We start from the raw sequence: 18,010 nt of genomic DNA on the forward strand, positions 1-18,010 counted from the left end.
ACAGTTCCAGATCTTTCAGTCTTTCCTTATAAGTGAGATGCTCTGGTCCCTTAATCAACTTCATAGCTCTCTGTGGTAGGTCTGTCCCTCTTGAACTGGAGAGCTCAGAACTGTACACAGTATTCCAGATGTGGTCTAGTTAGGGCTGAGTAGAGGTGGAGAAGAACCTCCCCTGACCTGCTGGACACACTCTTTTTAATGCACTCAAGTACATTTTCAGTGTTATTGGGCACATTGTTGTCCCATGGATAACTTATCAACCAGGACTGTAAGGTCCTCCTGTTCAGAACTCCTCTCTAGCAGGTCAACCCCTAACCTGTACAGGTGCATGGTGTTATTCCTCCCCAGGTACAGGACTGTACTCTTACTCTTGTTGAACTTCATTAAAATAGATTCATGTTCCCTGTTGTGAGTATCCAGAATTTTCCCCCATTGTAGAATCATAGAATCAAGCAGGTTGGAAGAGAACTCCAAGATCATCCAGTCCAACCTAGCACCCAGCCCTAGCCACTCAACTAGACCATGGCACTAAGTGCCTCATCCAGGCTTTTCTTGAACACCTCCAGGGACGGTGACTCCACCACCTCCCTGGGCAGCCCATTCCAGTGCCAATCACTCTCTCTGTGAAGAACTTCCTCCTAACATCCAGCCTAGACTTCCCCTGGCACAACTTGAGACTGTGTCCCCTTGTTCTGTTGCTGGTTGCCTGGCAGAAGAGACCAGCCCCCACCTGGCTACAGCCTCCCTTCAGGTAGTTGTAGACAGCAATGAGCTCTACCCTGAGCCTCCTCTTCTCCAGGCTGCACACCCCCAGGTCCCTCAGCCTCTCCTCATAGGCTTTGTGTTCCAGGCCCTTCACCAGCCTTGTCTCCCTTCTCTGGACATGTTCCAGCACCTCAACATCTCTCTTGAATTGAGAGGCCACTAATGGGCAGGAAAACAGTCCCAAAAAAACCTATGTTGTGGTGGACAGGATACTGAGTCTGATGAGAATATCTTTTCTGAGTACCCCAAAGGAACTGGAATTGTTCCATTTTAACCTAGAACGGAAGTAACAAAGAGAATACCTGACCTGCTATAATCAGCTCAGGACAGTTTTGTTACACATCTCTGTCCCTTTTGTAAGCATGTGTGGCTTGTGCCCTGAGTTGAGTTCAGTCCCATGATGATACCCAGTGCCCTGCTGGCAGGAGCAGAGTATCGCGGGCCTGGAAGTTCCGATCGTAAGGTGAGAGGCTTCCTCTTCAGGTAGCTGCTTCCGGTGGCTGAGGAGTCTGAGGTGCTGCCTGTTGGCGCCCTGCTGGCTGCTCCGTGCTTGGGCCGGGGGAGCCTTTGCATTGCTGACTTCTGCTGCTGCGCTTTGCTGAGCTGTTCTGAAAACAGGCTAAGGTAAGAGTGCCTTCTGTCATTTCCAGGGAAACTCTTTAAGTTAAAGGGGGGTTTTGTCTTACTTTCTGTCCCGTCTGTGTGAGGGGAGAGGGACCCTGTGATGGTTTGGGGGTTCCTCGGCCCCCCCACGCTTTAGAAAATGCCCAGACTAGTCTCAGTCGGCTCTGGGAATATAAATGAAGCTATTTATTTACAGCTGGCACAATGTACAAGCAGATATTTACAGTCTATACAGTTATAGACAGAAATATACAAGGTAAAAGGTGATACAGAAACACAACAGCCCTCCCAGAAACCTGAGTCCCCAGGAGGGGCTCCCAACCACCCCTGCACCTTCCCCCTGCCTCTCTCAACCTTACCCCAGTCCCAAGGAAGAATGGAGGTTCAGTCAGGAGATTAAGAAGCAAAGGTGAGTGGAGGGTGTGTTAGAGAGATGTAGCTCAGTCAGCAGCCCAAGGCAGAGTGTGAGACAAAATGTGTTATCTCATGTTTTCGTTTCTTCTTCAGCAAGACTCTGAGGGGAGTAGCCATCACCATTCTTTTCCTTTCACAGCCTATGATCTAGTTCTTGTCACCAAAACATTCTACCCTGCTTCAAACTAGCACAACCTGCACCTGTGAGAGCAGGCCGCGTTAACTCAGGGCAACTTGTCACTTAGATTCTGATGGGGCAGTGAGGAAACAGGGAGAAAAAAATATTGAAGGTTAAAGAAACAAACCATACTGTGCTAGTTTGAAGCAAGCTGGGAGTAGGGAGCTGCGAGTTGCTTTTTTCTCCCAAGTAACAAGTGATAGGATGGGAGGAAATGGACTCAAGTTGTACCCCGGGGGGAGTTTAGATTGGATAATAGAAGAAGCTGCTTCACTGAAAGGATTGTCAAACACTGGCAGGTGCTTGAATACCTGTCCCTGGAGATGTTTAAAGGGGCAGAAGTGTGGTGCTAAGGTTTAGCACTAGAGTTGGTTAGAGTTAGATAATAGCTGGGCACAATGACCTGTAATTATTTCAGGAGAAGCATCACAGCTCAGATCATTGTGTATCTATGGCTGGTATGTTGACTTAATGGTTGTGACACTTTGGCTGTTACCCACTCCCCTACTCTTATGAAATTACCCAGACTAGACTCAGCCAAACTGGAAATTAAGAATGAAGCTTTATAATTACAGCTTAGCACAGTATACAAGCAGGTATCTACAATATATACAGCTATATATAGAAATGTACAAGTTAAAAAGTAACACAGAAACACAGCAGCCCTCCCAGAAACCAGAGTCCTCAAGAGGGGCTCCCAACCATCTTTCCACCTCCTTTCCACTCCTCTACCTTATCCCAAACTTTGCCTTAATTTCAAGGTGAGTTTGGAGGATCAGCCAGGGAGGTTAGAAGGCAGAAGGATTAGTTACACAGACAGCAGGTTAGGGAGAAAAGTGCAGGCAGCGAGAGACACACAGCAACTGTGTTATCTATGTTTGTGTTCTTGTTTTTATACATCTCAGCAAGCCTTTGAGTGAATTAGACATCACCATTGTTTCCTTTTCACAGGCTGTAATCTAATTTCTCTCACTAAAATATTCCAGCTAGCTTCAAACTAGCACAACCACCTGAGGGGTGGTTGTGGCCAGGAGGAGGTTGCTCTCTTCTCTCAGGTGGCCAGCACCAGAACAAGAGGACACAGCCTCAGGCTGTGCCAGGGGAGATTTAGGCTGGAGGTGAGGAGAAAGTTCTTCACTGAGAGAGTCATTGGACACTGGAATGGGCTGCCCGGGGAGGTGGTGGAGTCGCCGTCCCTGGAGCTGTTCAAGGCAAGGTTGGACATGGCACTTGGTGCCATGGTCTAGCCTTGAGCTCTGTGGTAAAGGGTTGGACTTGATGATCTGTGAGGTCTCTTCCAACCCTGATGTTGCTGTGATTCTGTAATGGTGCATCTCTGAGGACAGAGTACTATCATGCTTTAAAAAGATGATTAATGTCCAAAATTGCTTTTCTAGAGACAATTTTCTCTTTTTGTCTAGTTACATAAATGGTTCTATGCAGTACCTATTGATGGAGAGGCCAGCACATAGGCTGGAGTTCAATTTATTCATTCCTAGAGTTGCTTAGTTATTTGTAAATAGATTATTATAATTACTTGGAGGATGAAAGGTGACACTAACAGTCCTTTTGTAATTTGCATCCTGAAAGAAATGTGCCTTTCATAGTATTTATATATTTTTAAAGGATTTGTGATATAAATTAAATATAGAAATATTTACATATTTACATTTAAGCATGCAAAATATTATCACTCTCTGATGAAACTCTATGGTATGATGCAAACAGTTCTTATTTAATCATATGAGTTAAAATCTGGAGTGCTTATGGCTGAGTTTCATTTCTTGTGAAAAGAACAAGTCAAACAACAACAAAACAAAACAACACAAACAAAAAAACATTCACCAACAAAGATCTTTCAGTACCTTTTTATCAGGGGCAAGACTGTTAGTTTTCAGAATTAAAAATTTCTATTTCCTCTGGAGTTTAAAAAAGAAATATCTTGGATTTTCTTGCTATGTACTTCACCAGACTTAACTTGTGAGGGCTGACTAGTTTGCAGCAGTAGGTGGTGTATGAGACACAGGAAGAGCTTCATTTCCATAACCTCTTCAAAGGAAATACAGTATAAATAAAATACATTTCTCTGGGGGCTTTCAAAACCATTCTGTTTATAATTTAAATTACATTAAGCTATATAAAGTGGTACAGTAAAACCCTCAAGGGAAAAAATACTTCATTTAAGTTTTAACATTACATTACTGCCATTAATTGGAAGCATTTTGCTGATTCTATAGTAGTTTATTTTTCATTTAATATGTTAATTAAAGGTATTGTCATTATAATAGGAGTCATCCTTTTATGTTCCAAGCGCTTCTGTTCAATCAATCACCATAGTTATGTTTGCCTGCCTGCCTTCATTTCTCACTGCTTTATTCCTGGTGACTAGCCTTCTGAGTATCAGTGTGTCTGAGGGTTTCTATTGCTGTGTTGTTTATGTTCCACTTAAACTCACACTGAAACTGAGAGTCCCAAACAGTCTTAATCAAAAACAGGGTTTGAGACTTTCTTCAGTTGGGGTATTTTATAATCTGCTTGTCCAAACCATTAATCTTACTCTTCCAGGGTGCTTGCAAGGGAAACTGTTGAGCAGGGGCTGCAACACAAACAAGACAATCTGTTGGTCTCCCTACTTCATAAATGTAACTTGGAAGCAGAGAAATGTTATACCCATGTACATGTGTGTGCATTTTATGTATCTAGAGACTTAAGGTGATGTATATTTGTGCATGTGTGTGTGTGATTTGCTGGTATATGATTTCCTTTCTTTTCTTTCTAAAAATGTATACCTATTTAGTTTCATATTGGGATCAGATAGGATATTCCACTTTAAGTCATATCAAGATAATATGACTTCCAGAAGAGGAGAAATATTGGAAAACTGCAGTAAACTTAATTGTGAGAGTGATTTATTCCACATTCGTTTTTCACCTTGTGACAAGAGACTATACAGGCTGAACTAAATCAAGTTATCGTTCTTAACAGCGTGGAACACAGTAAATCTGTAGTGCCAAGCTCCTCTAATATTGACAGCTTTGCAATATAGGTTTCTGTAGAAATAGCCTAAGCATGTATAAGCTTGCAGAAGCTGAAACAGGTTGTATAAATAGAAGCAGGCCAGTTCCATATTCAATAATTATTCCCACTTTACTTTAGAATCAGCTTTAAACCGTCTACTAACATTGAATTAATCCACATTTCAAGTCTAAAGAAAGCTCTTTGTGTTTCATAGAAATGAATTTCGAGTGATTAAAAATATTTTTCCATGGTAAAATAAATCTTCATAGCTTAAAAATTAAGAATATTTAAAAACACACACACCAGCCAACCAACCAAAAAACCCAAACACAAAACCCCCCAAAATCTAACACTGGATTGAATAAAAGCTTTTTTGATCTATGAGTTTTATGTTAGACTGAATAGAGCTGGGGGGGGGGGGGGGCAAATAGATCGTGCAAAATAACAAAAACATTGACATGTTTTATGTTGACTCTGAACCTTCAAAGTTTTTATGGGGAAAAAAAAAGTAGGAAGATTTAGTCACAAAAGTCTAAAGAAATTATTTCTTCAGTGTATTTTCTAAGCTTTTCAGTCAGGCTTAAGTAAGTTATGGTTCCATTGCATATCCTTAGGGGAAAAAAATGTTTTTCCTTTCTGTGATTTTTTTTTGCTTCCAGCATTATTTGTCCATGTTTTAAAAATAGCTTTTGTTCTTACTGTCAGTCAGCATGTGATTAATTAATAGATGTAATGGACTCTAAAGAAACACCACAATTAATATGGTGTGGTAAATAGGAATTGATCTGGGGTTTTCTGTTGCTTTAAACTTTCTCCAAACAGGCAGAAAGTACAAGTTTTGGCATACAATTTCTAGTCACATACTTGTTAAATTGATATAATTTTTAGGCTGTGTTACTTTGAATAATTTTTGGAAGTACACATTGACTTCTGAAACCTCAGTATAAATTGCATGGAAAATAAGAGCTAGGTGTACTTAAAGGTCCCTAAGGAAAGAAACAACAGATGTTTCATGTCAGTCTTCTTTCTTACGCATAAGGAACATCAAGTTGAAGGTTGGCTGCAAAGCACTGTCATGTTTTGTTCCTTTTGCCATGGAAAATACTTTGCATTTTATACCAAGATACTGCATCCTGGGGAGAAGATATGGACTCTTAAATTTCTGATCTTTTTTTTGCCCAAGTCGGTGATTCTTTGATGAGCTTCATTTCTTCTTTCTTCACACTTCATTCCTAGCGGTTTCTTTTTCCTCTAAACAGCAGCCAAGGTTAGCTAATTATTATTATCCATTATCTTTATGCATTTGTCTTTTTGGGACTATTTGAATTATATGACTTAAAACTCAGTCAGGATTAAGAAAAATTTAAAGTACTGACAAATCCAGTTTCTTATTACTCTTCTTTTTTAATTGGGGAAACCACAGAAACCTAATGACTACCACTCTATGCATCCTTTTCTTCTGTCTAGCCAACATGTTTTGAATTAACAGGAGTTCTATTAGCAATTTTTTTGTTATCTATAATTGCCAAAGAGGCCTTTGGGGCAAGCTGTGCTGAGTAGCTACCAAAAGTATATGGGGTTGTGTAATGCATTAGCTGTTACTAAATGCTTAAATTAGATCCCTAGTGTGCTCATCTGCAATCATTTTTACTTGTAATATGTATCAATAGTTTGAACTCTAAAACTTTAAGCACAAGCTCTGTAGTAACCACAGCCATTAATTTGTTCAGTTTCTCAGTACACACAGGAAGTTTTTTTGAGAGGGTCAGTAATTAGTGGGATATTTGATGAGGCTTCTTCCTCTTTTTAAAGATAGTTTTGTTTTTTTTTTTTTTCATTTCATTTTGTTGGGGGAGGAGAGATTTGGGTTTTGTTGGTTTTTTTTTTGTGGGGAGGGGCTTTCTTGTCTTGTTTTGTTTAATTATCTCCATGAGTCTGGTTAGCTTTTGGCAATTTAATGACATGAAAAGAGCAAACCCTGAACTGTGAAGAAAAGCCTGTATTCTTCTGGGACCTTTCTGTTAATGCTGCTTGCAAAGTAGAACAATTCTACAGAAGAGTTCCTATCGCTAGCTAAAATAGAGAATCAAGGAAATAGAGCTTCAAAACCTTCAAGACAAGAAGGTAGAGAGCTGCCTTGAAAAGAGAAATATCTTTAGGAAAAAAAATGACCTCAAGTTGCTAGGATTTATTTCTAAATGGGGGAAAAAAGAGAGCAAAGATGTTAGATTTAACAATACATAAGGGAGATAGGACTTCATGTTCTAAAAGTCCTGTGGAGGACCCCTATATGCTAAGCTACACAGAATTTAATCTAGCTCTGAAAGATGAAACAATGAGATGAGTCTGCCAGAATCTAAGCCTCTGCTTCCAGAGAGTCTAGCTTTTTTCTCTGTCAAGGATTAGATCTCAAAGTTACTTTATCTGGCTATAAATCCCTCTAAACCATTGCTTTAAAGAGTCGTGTACACACTATTATCTGTATGAGGTGGTGAGGAGCCTCTATTACTTCAGTGCAGAGACCAAGAGGATTGTGAGTCAGGCATTGAAGAAAAACACAGACTATTCTTAATTGATTTCTTCTCAGTCCTTTCTCATTTAAGATGCTTGCAGCACAAATATATAATATGGCTTTGATTTTTCAGTTCAATTTCTGGTGTAAAGATGCCAAAATGTAGACATATATATTTCCTACATATTAGATTTCTAAAGATTCCCTGCAGAATAAGCCAGAGAGTTTCCTTTCCTTACCTGTGTATTTATATTGGTATGTATTTGGTTTGTTCCATTTGCCCTCCTGTCCTCCACTCCTGTGGGGTTCAAATAAGCATTTAATAATGGAAATACAGAAAAACAGCTGAGTGCTTATGGTCCTCTGCTAAAAGTGTTGAAAGTCCAGATTTTGTGTGAGGTTTCTGGAAGCATCCAAAGATGCAAGAAGTTTTGTGTAATTTTTTAGAATAAAATAAATTATTTTTGAGTGTTTCCTGATCCAGAATACTAAACTTACTAGATATTAGTAGTGGCTGTAAACTCAGCTGTAAGCAAGGTTTGGGTCAGAGAGAAGTATGTGGTTTTCGATGTTTGTGCCAGTGAGAGGGACATGAACTGATGATGATTTTTCTGCCCTGTTTACAGTAAACTGAGTGGTAATAACATCAGTATTAGACTGGGAAACGTTGATTTTCCACCTGTGAGCAGATGTGTGAAAAGCAAGGTGATCAGGGTAGCCCACCTTACCTATTTTTTGTCAGTAAAAAACAAGTACATTATGCACACTGACATCTTCGTGTGTGCAGACATCTCTCAGAAAAATGTGGGCATCTGGCTGACAGGGACTGAATGGGCTTACAGACCAAGGAAACATTTATATGATACTGTAAATCTCATAACACTACAGGTGACTTGTATCTTCAGTTTCTGATAACAACTGGATAGGAAGTGTGGATATAAAGTGATGAGATCTCAGTAGGCAAGGACTCAAGACCACAGCTGTCTGAAGGCAAGCAGGACTCTTATTATCCACAGGTGCAGATGTATTGAGGTATCAGTTGCAATACCTAGCCCGCTGCAGAGTGATATGATAAGTGGACAGGAATGACTATGATCTAAATTCCAATATGATTTTAAAGGTGTATAGCTAGTTATCATGGGTCAGTATTGCAAGGAAGAAATTCCATGCAACCAACACGTGATCTGTTCCAAGTAGGACTTCTTAGAGCAGACTGTGGTAGAGCAAGCTGGCAGATTTATACAAGGGTTAAGGTTGTTGTAGCACAAAAATTGAATGTTCTGAAAGTACAGCTGTCCAATGCCAATATGATCTAATTATTCTACTTTAACTGTTGAAAGCTAAATTCTGCTGTAATGTTCTTCAAAAGCCACTAGTACCAAAAAAAACTTTAGTAAAAATACTATGCTTGGGATTCTTCCTGATCTCTACAGTCAGGATCAGTCATTCTAAGTGTATGATTTATTTATTTTTAATAAACTATTTCCTGTTACAAAGGCTGAAACAGGAAAGCAGTAGAACATACACTGAAACTCTTAATCAGAGGTTGTTTAGAAACTTTTCTATATTTGGAGCATAACACACCCTCTTATCTAGCAGGCAGTAAGGTCTGCAAGCACAAAGCACTTCTTGTTTTATGGTGGATGTATTGATTGCTTGCTAGATGCTGTTCTCCATCACTTTTAATACTGCCCTCCTCACAGCAATATTGTAGTGCCTTTTGGACACAAATTGATCACTTACGCCATATGCAAAGAGACATTCACTACTATTTTTCATTGTGGAATGAGTTTCCTGAAGCATTCACACTGCTGAGGAAGGATGAAAGGTATTGAGGCAAGTCTATGCTTGTTCTTTTTTTTTTTTTTTTTTTTAATGAGGGAACTCATTCCTCATGTTCTGCCTATTTTTTTAGGAAAACTCTCAACTTACTAGTTGAGAGTTAATAACTTACTGTTACTAAGCAGTACCCCTGTATATATCCTAAACTCTCCAGCTGAGAGTTAGTAACTTACTGTTACCAAACAGTATCCCTGTATACATCCTAAACTCTCCAGTTGAGAGTTAGTAACTTACTGTTACTAAACAGTATCCCTGTATACATCCTAAACTCTCCAGCTGAGAGTTAGTAACTTACTGTTACTAAACAGTATCCCTGTATACATCCTAAACTCTCCAGTTGAGAGTTAGTAACTTACTATTACTAAGCAGTATCCCTGTGTACATCCTAAACTCTCCAGTTGAGAGTTAGGAACTTACTGTTACTAAACAGTATCCCTGTATATATCCTAAACTCTCCAGCTGAGAGTTAGTAACTTACTGTTACTAAACAGTATCCCTGTATACATCCTAAACTCTCCAGTTGAGAGTTAGTAACTTACTGTTACTAAGCAGTATCCCTGTATACATCCTAAACTCTCCAGTTGAGAGTTAGTAACTTACTATTACTAAGCAGTATCCCTGTGTACATCCTAAACTCTCCAGTTGAGAGTTAGGAACTTACTGTTACTAAACAGTATCCCTGTATATATCCTAAACTCTCCAGCTGAGAGTTAGTAACTTACTGTTACTAAACAGTATCCCATTGTGCTAGTTTGAAGCAAGCTGGGATGTTTTGGTAAAAGAACTAGATAACAGGCAGTGAAATGAAAAACAATTGTGTCTACTTCTCTCACAGTCACGCTGAGAACTCTGGGGTAGAGTGCTTGCCTGCCGTGCAAAAGGTCCCAAGTTCGATTCCTGTCTAGACTCTGTGGCGTTGTTTTGGTTATCCTTATCATTGTTTACATTAGTGGCGGGAACGCTGGCTGTGTTCCCAGAACCTACAGAGGAGGGTGGAGAGGCTGGCAAGGGGGAAGCCAATAACTGTGTTCCCTTGTTTTGCTGTGAAAGAGACTGCTTCTGAGACACAGAATTTTTCCTAGCTTTTACAGAAGCTGGTTTTGAATTTTTCACCAATAATGCCAAAATTAATATGAATATTAAAATCATGAGGCAAATATTAAAAACTGTGAGAAGAAAAACAGTTTTACAAGAGCATGTGCCTATACAAACAGTTGGAATTCCTGTCTTAGGCTGAATAACTCTCATTAGAGCCATATTTAAAGCAGAATTTCCATTGATTGTCACATTATTGACCAGAGCTCCTGTAATGTCCTTGGTAATATTCTCAGAGATATTAAAACCAGCATAACCAAGAATAAAATCACCCCAGCTCCAGAACATATCTGAAACCTTAGCTTTAGCCTTATTATAAGCCAGATCAATGAAATAAGCAACAATTTGAGCTTTTATCCAATTAAATGCCAAGTAAACAAAACCAGACCAGAGCAATGCACCAACCAAATACAATAGCTGCTTGATTAGCTTCATCTTAATTCCCAGAGCTAATTTCCAGTCACTGAAATATCTAGCCCCACATTGGGCGCCAATTAAAAATGTGATGGTTTGGGGGTTACCCCGCCCCCCCACACTCTTGCTTTTGCCTTAGACCTGGTCACATCTCATTAACCCTGCTCCTACTAACCTTGCTCCCTAACCTCTTGGCTGCACCTCTCTTCTTCCTGAGAACTGGGGTAAGGTTGAGAGGGCCGGGGGGAGGTGTTGGGGTGGTTTGAGAGCCCCTCCTGGGGACTCAGGTTTCTGGGAGGGGAGTTGTGCTTTCACATCGTTTATCCTTTGTATATTTCTGTATATAATTGTATATAACTGTATATATTGTAAATAGCTGCTTGTAAATTCTGCTAGCTGTAAATAAATTGCTTCATCTATATTCCCAGGGTCCGTCTGAGTTAGCTGGGGCAAATTCAAAAGTGTGGGGGGGCGGGGTAACCCCCAAACCATCACACCCTGTATACATCCTAAACTCTCCAGTTGAGAGTTAGTAACTTACTGTTACTAAGCAGTATCCCTGTATACATCCTAAACTCTCCAGTTGAGAGTAACTTACTATTACTAAGCAGTATCCCTGTGTACATCCTAAACTCTCCAGTTGAGAGTTAGGAACTTACTGTTACTAAACAGTATCCCTGTATACATCCTAAACTCTCCAGTTGAGAGTTAGGAACTTACTGTTACTAAACAGTATCCCTGTATACATTTAATTATGCTAGAAATGTGAACTCATAGACTTGTAAAAATGCCAAATCCCTAGAGCACAATTTAAAATATCACTACCAGATCCATCAGCCTGAAGTGTATTGCCAAAATGTGATCATGACCTTCCCATTAAGTGATACTGCCATTAGTGTTTGTGATGGGTTTTGTTACGCATCTGAAAAGATCGTGTGGCATTGTTTTCTATTCACTGTTGCATGCCAGGTAACACTGAAGCTCTCTCTTTTGTTCTGCATAAAGTTTCCTTCAAAAAGCATGCTTTCCTTCAGGAACAAAGCTTCTGCTATCCTATCTGTTCTTTCCTAGTCATTCCAAAGAGGAATAAGTAAAGGGAATTTAAATGTCAGCGTGGAAAAGCATCAAGAAACTAGTGAGCAAGCAGGTTGACTCACGGTGAGCTCAGTTGCTGCTCATGAGCATGCAAGATGGAGATAATTTGAGTGAAGGAGTGGTTATCACACATTGAGAGGCATCAGAAACTTCCACCCTACTCAAGATTTCTTACATGTGTAGGGAAAATCTCTGCTGCATTACAAGTGCTGCTGCCACTCACAGACATTAGGAAGCCTTCTTCCACAGATTGTAACCTTTAGTGGGTTGGAAAAGGAATATAGTACTTATAAAAACAAAGAATCAGGGAGTATTTTACATTTATATCAGTTCTATTTCTTGCTGTTGTTTTTGAAGCAAGGTCACCTTTTAAATAAGCAAAACACTAATTCTGGCTTTCCATTCCTTGAAAATGAAACAGTATCTAAAAAGTACCTTCATAAAAGCATCATGAACATAGAATTATAGTATCAACCAAGTTGGAAGAGCCCTCCAAGATCATCCAGTCCAACCTATCACTCAGCACTAAGTGCCTCAGCCAGGCTTTTCTTGAACACCTCCAGGGACGGCAACTCCACTGCCTCCCTGGGCAGCCCATTCCAATGGCAAATCACTCTTTCTGTGAAGAACTTCCTCCTAACATCCAGCCTATACTTCCCCTGGCACAACTTGAGACTCTGTCCCTTTGTTCTGTTGCTGGTTGCCTGGGAGAAGAGACTAATCCCCACCTGGCTACAGCCTCCCTTCAGGTAGTAGCAGACAGCAATGAGGTCAGCCCTGAGCCTCCTCTTCTCCAGGCTGAAGGTCTGATATTCTGGGCAGCATAACCTCCTCCAGATTGTGCAGAAATGAAGAAAACTCAGATTTTACTCTGTACCAAGCCAGAACCCCCAGACATAACTAAATTTCAGCTCATACCTGATTTACACCTTGTCTGCCCATCCATTTGTAGCTCCTCTTAGCAGTACCCATTTCCATTTCTTCTGGGCCTGCACGAACATGATTGGCTTGGGTACTCCTTGCTGCCACTGAGCCCTTCAGGAATTAGCAGCTTTAATGTATTGGAGGGTCTGTAGCAAAATATCTGAAGCGAAGAAAACTACAGTGGGAATTAGGTCTCCAAGTCAGGGGGCAACTGGGACAGTTAGGATAAACCTATGATTCTGAATAAATTCATAGTGTAAAATGACAGTGATCTATGTTATCAGAAAAAAAATTCCACTTTGCTTTTGTATCCTTTTGAATTTTTGCTTAATGTCTTTGTTTTGCAGCTAGCCACTATCTAATGTTTGGTTTTATGCCTGAATTCCACTGATTCTGTTATAATCTACTAATGAATAGCACTTGCAGATCTGCAGTAATAGCCACTAATGGGAAACAATGGGAAGAAATAACTTAATACATGACAACATAATCATCTACATGTCACAGGAGCAGATTTATTGTGTATGCTCAATTCCAAGACAAAGCTTGCTTTCCAGGCTTGCTTTCAGATCAAAGTATAATTGCTTTGATCATGTCCATTGTGGGATTTTTGGAGTAGCTGTGTTTTACAAGTGAAACTCAAAAGGTGTCTAAAGATCTAGACTCTACAAAGCTGTGAAGGAAACTTAGTGACACCTTGCTGCAAACTGTAATAGCTACAGTTTACACATATCTAGTACTCTTCACCAAAGTAAAAATATCCAGCTCAATGCCTAGGAGTCTAACACAGCACAGCATATTTTCTGTTCCTGCCAAATAGTTCTGTGCCATGGGCTTCAATGCCATAGACATCAGAAGAGAGGGGGAGAAGGCCTGACACAAGCCAATCCAATCCATATATTGCATTCCAAACATGTGTCGCCTTCATTAGAAGGCTAGAAATTGTATTGAACTATAATTGGTTACATGCACTTGCCTTAGGAATTAGTGTAGATATTCATCATGTTCTCTCAACACCATGTACCTTGTGTCTAAGCAATCTAAGTCAGCAGAGAGAGGCAAAAACCACAGGCTCCAGCCTTACATTTGTTTATATTTGTTACACCATTCTCTAGGGTCATTCCAACCTTCCACTTTGTCTTAACTCAGCACTTACTGAGCTTGTGCACTCTCTCCTGCCCATGGTTTATGTTCCAGTGTGTCAAATTCCAATAGCTGTACCATTCCAACATTTCTATAGAATCACTACATTGAATATTACTGTACCCAACAGTTCTGTCATGCAGGTGACTCTTCAGTTTCCTGTAGTAAACTATTGCTTTTGAATTACTATTAGTTACTTAGGCAAAAAAGTAGGTATAAATTTTCTTTGTGAGAGTTCTGTTGGTTTGTTCCTAAAATCCACAAACACTTCCTAAAAATTAGAATTATCTATAAAATTTTGTAAGGGTAAACTATGAATTTCTATCTCTAAAGGAAATGGCAAAACTGGTGAAAATCTGTGGTTCTCATTTTCTTGCAATTATGTTTTTGAATTTTTTTTTTGGCATATCTTCCATAGGTTCAAGGGAAAGAGAGCAATTCTTCATTCTGCCACCTGCAAGTATATCTTAAGAGGGACATTTTAGGGGCAATGGGTAGAAGTTGAGGCATAGTAGGTTCCATGTGAACCTGAGGAATTCTTTTTTCCCTGTAAGAGTGACAGAACACTGGAACCAGCTGTCCAGGGAGGCTGTGGAGTCTCCCTCTCTGAAGATATTCAAGAACCATCTGGATGCATTCCAGTGTGATCTGCTCTAAGTGATCTTGCTCTGGCATTGGGGCTAGATCAGATGATCTTTTGAGATCTTTTCCAGCCTCTGACACTCTGTGCTGGAATGTGTTCAGAGAAGGGTGACAAAGATGATGAGAGGCCTGGAACACAAACCCTATGAGGAGAGGCTGAGGGAGCTGGAGGTGTTTAGCCTGGAGAAGAGGAGGCTCAGGGGGGAACCTCATTGCTGTCTACAACTACCGGAAGGGAGGTCGTAGCCAGGTGGGGGTTGGTCTCTTCTGCCAGGCAACCAGCAAGAGAACAAGGGGACACAGTCTCAAGTTGTGCTGGGGGAGGTCTAGGCTGGATGTTAGGAGGAAGTTCTTGACATAGAGAGTGATTTGCCATTGGAATAGGCTGCCCGGGGAGGCAGTGGAGTTGCTGTCCCTGGAGGTGTTGAAGCAAAGCCTGGATGAGGCACTTGGTGCCATGGTCTAGTTGATTGGACAGGGCTGAGTGATAGGTTGAAGTGAATGATCTTGGCTCTTCCAACCTGGTTGATTCTATGATTCCATGAATGTGTCTTCAAAACAGATCATAAAGTTTTTTATCTACCAGGCAATGATAAACTGATAGCTATATCTATAGTACAGTCACTCAAGATAATATGCTTCATATAAACATTTCACACCTGGCTTAGAATTGCTGCATCTGGGATAGAGTTCAGTTCAGGTTAGCAGCCTACATATCTACCCAATTTTTCAGACAGATTGTGCAGTCAGTATGTTAACTAACCTTGGGCTTCATGTTGCCACAGCCTTCGTTAACCTTCAGTGTCATCAAATTGAAGTCACTTTGCCAGTGTATCTATTAAAGCTTCTAGAGTTGAAGTTGAGCAGGGGATGTGAAATGAACTGTTAGCACTGATTTGCATTTATTTTATGGGGCATGTGCAGTCAGTATTTCACAGATGGATTTTGGCCAAATGACATTAGAACTGACATTAGAACTGGAAATCATATAAAATACTTTTACATATCTTTGTTAATCTCAAACTTTATGGCTATGCTTAAAGGTAAATAAAAAGATGAACAAACATCCCTTAAGAGTCTTTAGCATGGTAATATGCTGGATTCCTTTTAATTTAAAGCAGCATGTTCTGCCAACCACAGTGACGTTGGCCATATTGAATTTTAACTTATGTTGATTACTCTGCAGTTCCTCAATCCATGGAAGTATTTGCAGGCTTTTTTTGGCTCTGAAAAGCCAAATTCAGAGAACAGATAGCAAGGCCTGATGTTTTTCTTTCATATAATGCATCTGTGTTCTGAGCATAGCCAGAATACACTTTTAATTAGGGTCTGCAGCCTCAAACTACAAAATGGAATTGTCATCTCTGTCCAGTGAGCACATCTGAGTTATTCCAGCATGAAGCCCAGGCTGAGGAGAAGGTGGCTCTTCTGGAGTTTCCAAGCTTGATTTAGCCAATTAATCAACTAAACAGCAATGACAGAAATCTCACCTAGCACAATTCAGAGTTGGACTGCAGCAGGGTGTTACTCTGTGATCTTACTCACCTCCAGAGTAATTTATTTTCCTGCTTTCTGGCCTTTATGTGCATGCTGTTCGCTTATCTATTTGACTGATAAGGACTGCAGTTTGGTGTGTGATTGATGTGCACAAATTGCAGCCTTGCATCTTCACTACTGCCACTTAGTTCCCTTTGGAAGATGTCCCCTTGTGATAATATACAGTTGTATGGGCATATAAATTCTCTGTGACTTCCCCTCGTTATCCTATACCGTGCTATAGTTAAACTCAGCTTCAGCTTAAGTGGGAGTTCCTGTATGGCCCTTTTCAAATTAGAAAACTATCAATTTGATTTATTGGCCTTTTGTGTTGTTTTCTGAGGTTTGGGAGTATATTTTTATCCTTCTCAGAGACACTTAACGCTTGTAGATCCATGTTTTGCATATAGACAGTCTGTTTGTCTTCTGACTCTTTTGATAAAACAGGAGTTGATATCAAATGGCCTCTCACTTTAGAGATTTAATTTCTGAGGAGCATATTTACCACCCTGACTCTCCTTATATGGGAACAGAACACTTGCATACTTTTCTCCCTGGGTGAAAATAAGGGAAAAGCTGTGGTCTTAAAACAAAATTGATATGTAAAACAATCTTCTCTCTACTCATCTTTCCTGCTTTCTTATCTCAAATTACAAATTAAAAATTCATTAACCCAGATGTATTTATATGACATTATAGCACTTTTAAACTTAGGAAAACAAAAACTAAACCCCTGCTTTGCTGAAATTGGAAGAATAAACTTGGCCTAAACATTGCCTTTGGGGCAGGACTTTGTTGTTGTTTGTTGGGGTCGGTTTGTTAGGACTTCTTTCATGCTGATACTAACTAAAGACATGCAAGTTATTGCATTATTTTGTTTGTAACTAGAGAGCATCAAAAATCAAGAGGCAGAAAACACTTCTAGCATAAGCAATGCCAGCAGGAGAATTCAGGTGTCAGTAGCAGGTGTCACCAGGGCACACTGAGCATGGGTATGATTTTTATATCATACTCCTGCAGGACAGTTCTGGTACACGACAGTGTTGCTGTATCCACACTTATGCAAGAATCTGTCATGTTTCAGTCCCTTAGATGCCATTCAAAATAACCTGCTCTGAATTAAGTCCATAGAAACATAAAAAGGAATGTAGGCTTTACAAAACTGTGATGTGCCAGCAGAGCTTGCCATCAGAAGGTGTTTTGAGATAGAAAGTAACATTGTCTTTTACAGGATTTTGCATGTTGCAGAGATGTTCAAACTACTTTATAGGATATTCAGTGAGCCATTTGTAGTAGCCCATCTCTGGTTCTAATAACAAATCAGTGCAGAGCTTACAATTGACATGACCTCCTACCACCCTTGCTTTTTACATGGGCATTAATTTGATATTATTATCAACACGTTGGAGCTTTGTTTGTTTTCCCCTGCATAAAAGAAAAGAGAGCAAGAAAATAATGTTATAATCAACACTCACAAATGTCCTTATTTTTGTCTTCATTGATCTTACTTAGTATGGCAGATTTATTTCTCCTTCTGCCTAGGAAATTCAGGGCATGATTGAAGTGAATATATGCATTAAACACATTAATCTGTGGTTAGGTTTCTCAAGTAATACTTATGGTTATAAATGAAAGCTTATTTCAATGAAACCAAACAGTATTGCTTAATATGGAAAAAAAAGACAAAACAGCTCATGAAGATTCTATGTCATCTAAGAAAGTTTCCTTATCTCAGGGTTTATCAAATTATAAATTCCAGATGTTAAAATTCATATTAAAAAAAAAGAGAAAGGTATAGACAAGTTCTA

At 39.8% G+C, this 18,010-nt stretch overlaps 1 protein-coding gene across 8 annotated transcripts in view; it reads left to right on the forward strand.

Moving 5' to 3' along the window:
* CHRM3 (cholinergic receptor muscarinic 3) overlaps positions 1-18,010 on the forward strand; it is a 251,612-nt gene that overhangs the window by 139,885 nt on the left and 93,717 nt on the right. The window contains exon 2 of one of the 8 annotated variants that reach the window (XR_010305584.1): positions 4,547-5,354. The exons of the other annotated variants lie outside the window; for them this stretch is intronic. The gene's annotated coding sequence lies outside the window, so the exon portion shown is untranslated. Of the gene's footprint in view, positions 1-4,546; positions 5,355-18,010 lie in introns of those variants that run through there. 8 annotated transcript variants of the gene reach the window in all.

This window comes from Pogoniulus pusillus, chromosome 18 (assembly GCF_015220805.1).
Source record: "Pogoniulus pusillus isolate bPogPus1 chromosome 18, bPogPus1.pri, whole genome shotgun sequence".
In the NCBI taxonomy this organism is placed as follows: Eukaryota; Metazoa; Chordata; class Aves; order Piciformes; family Lybiidae; genus Pogoniulus; species Pogoniulus pusillus.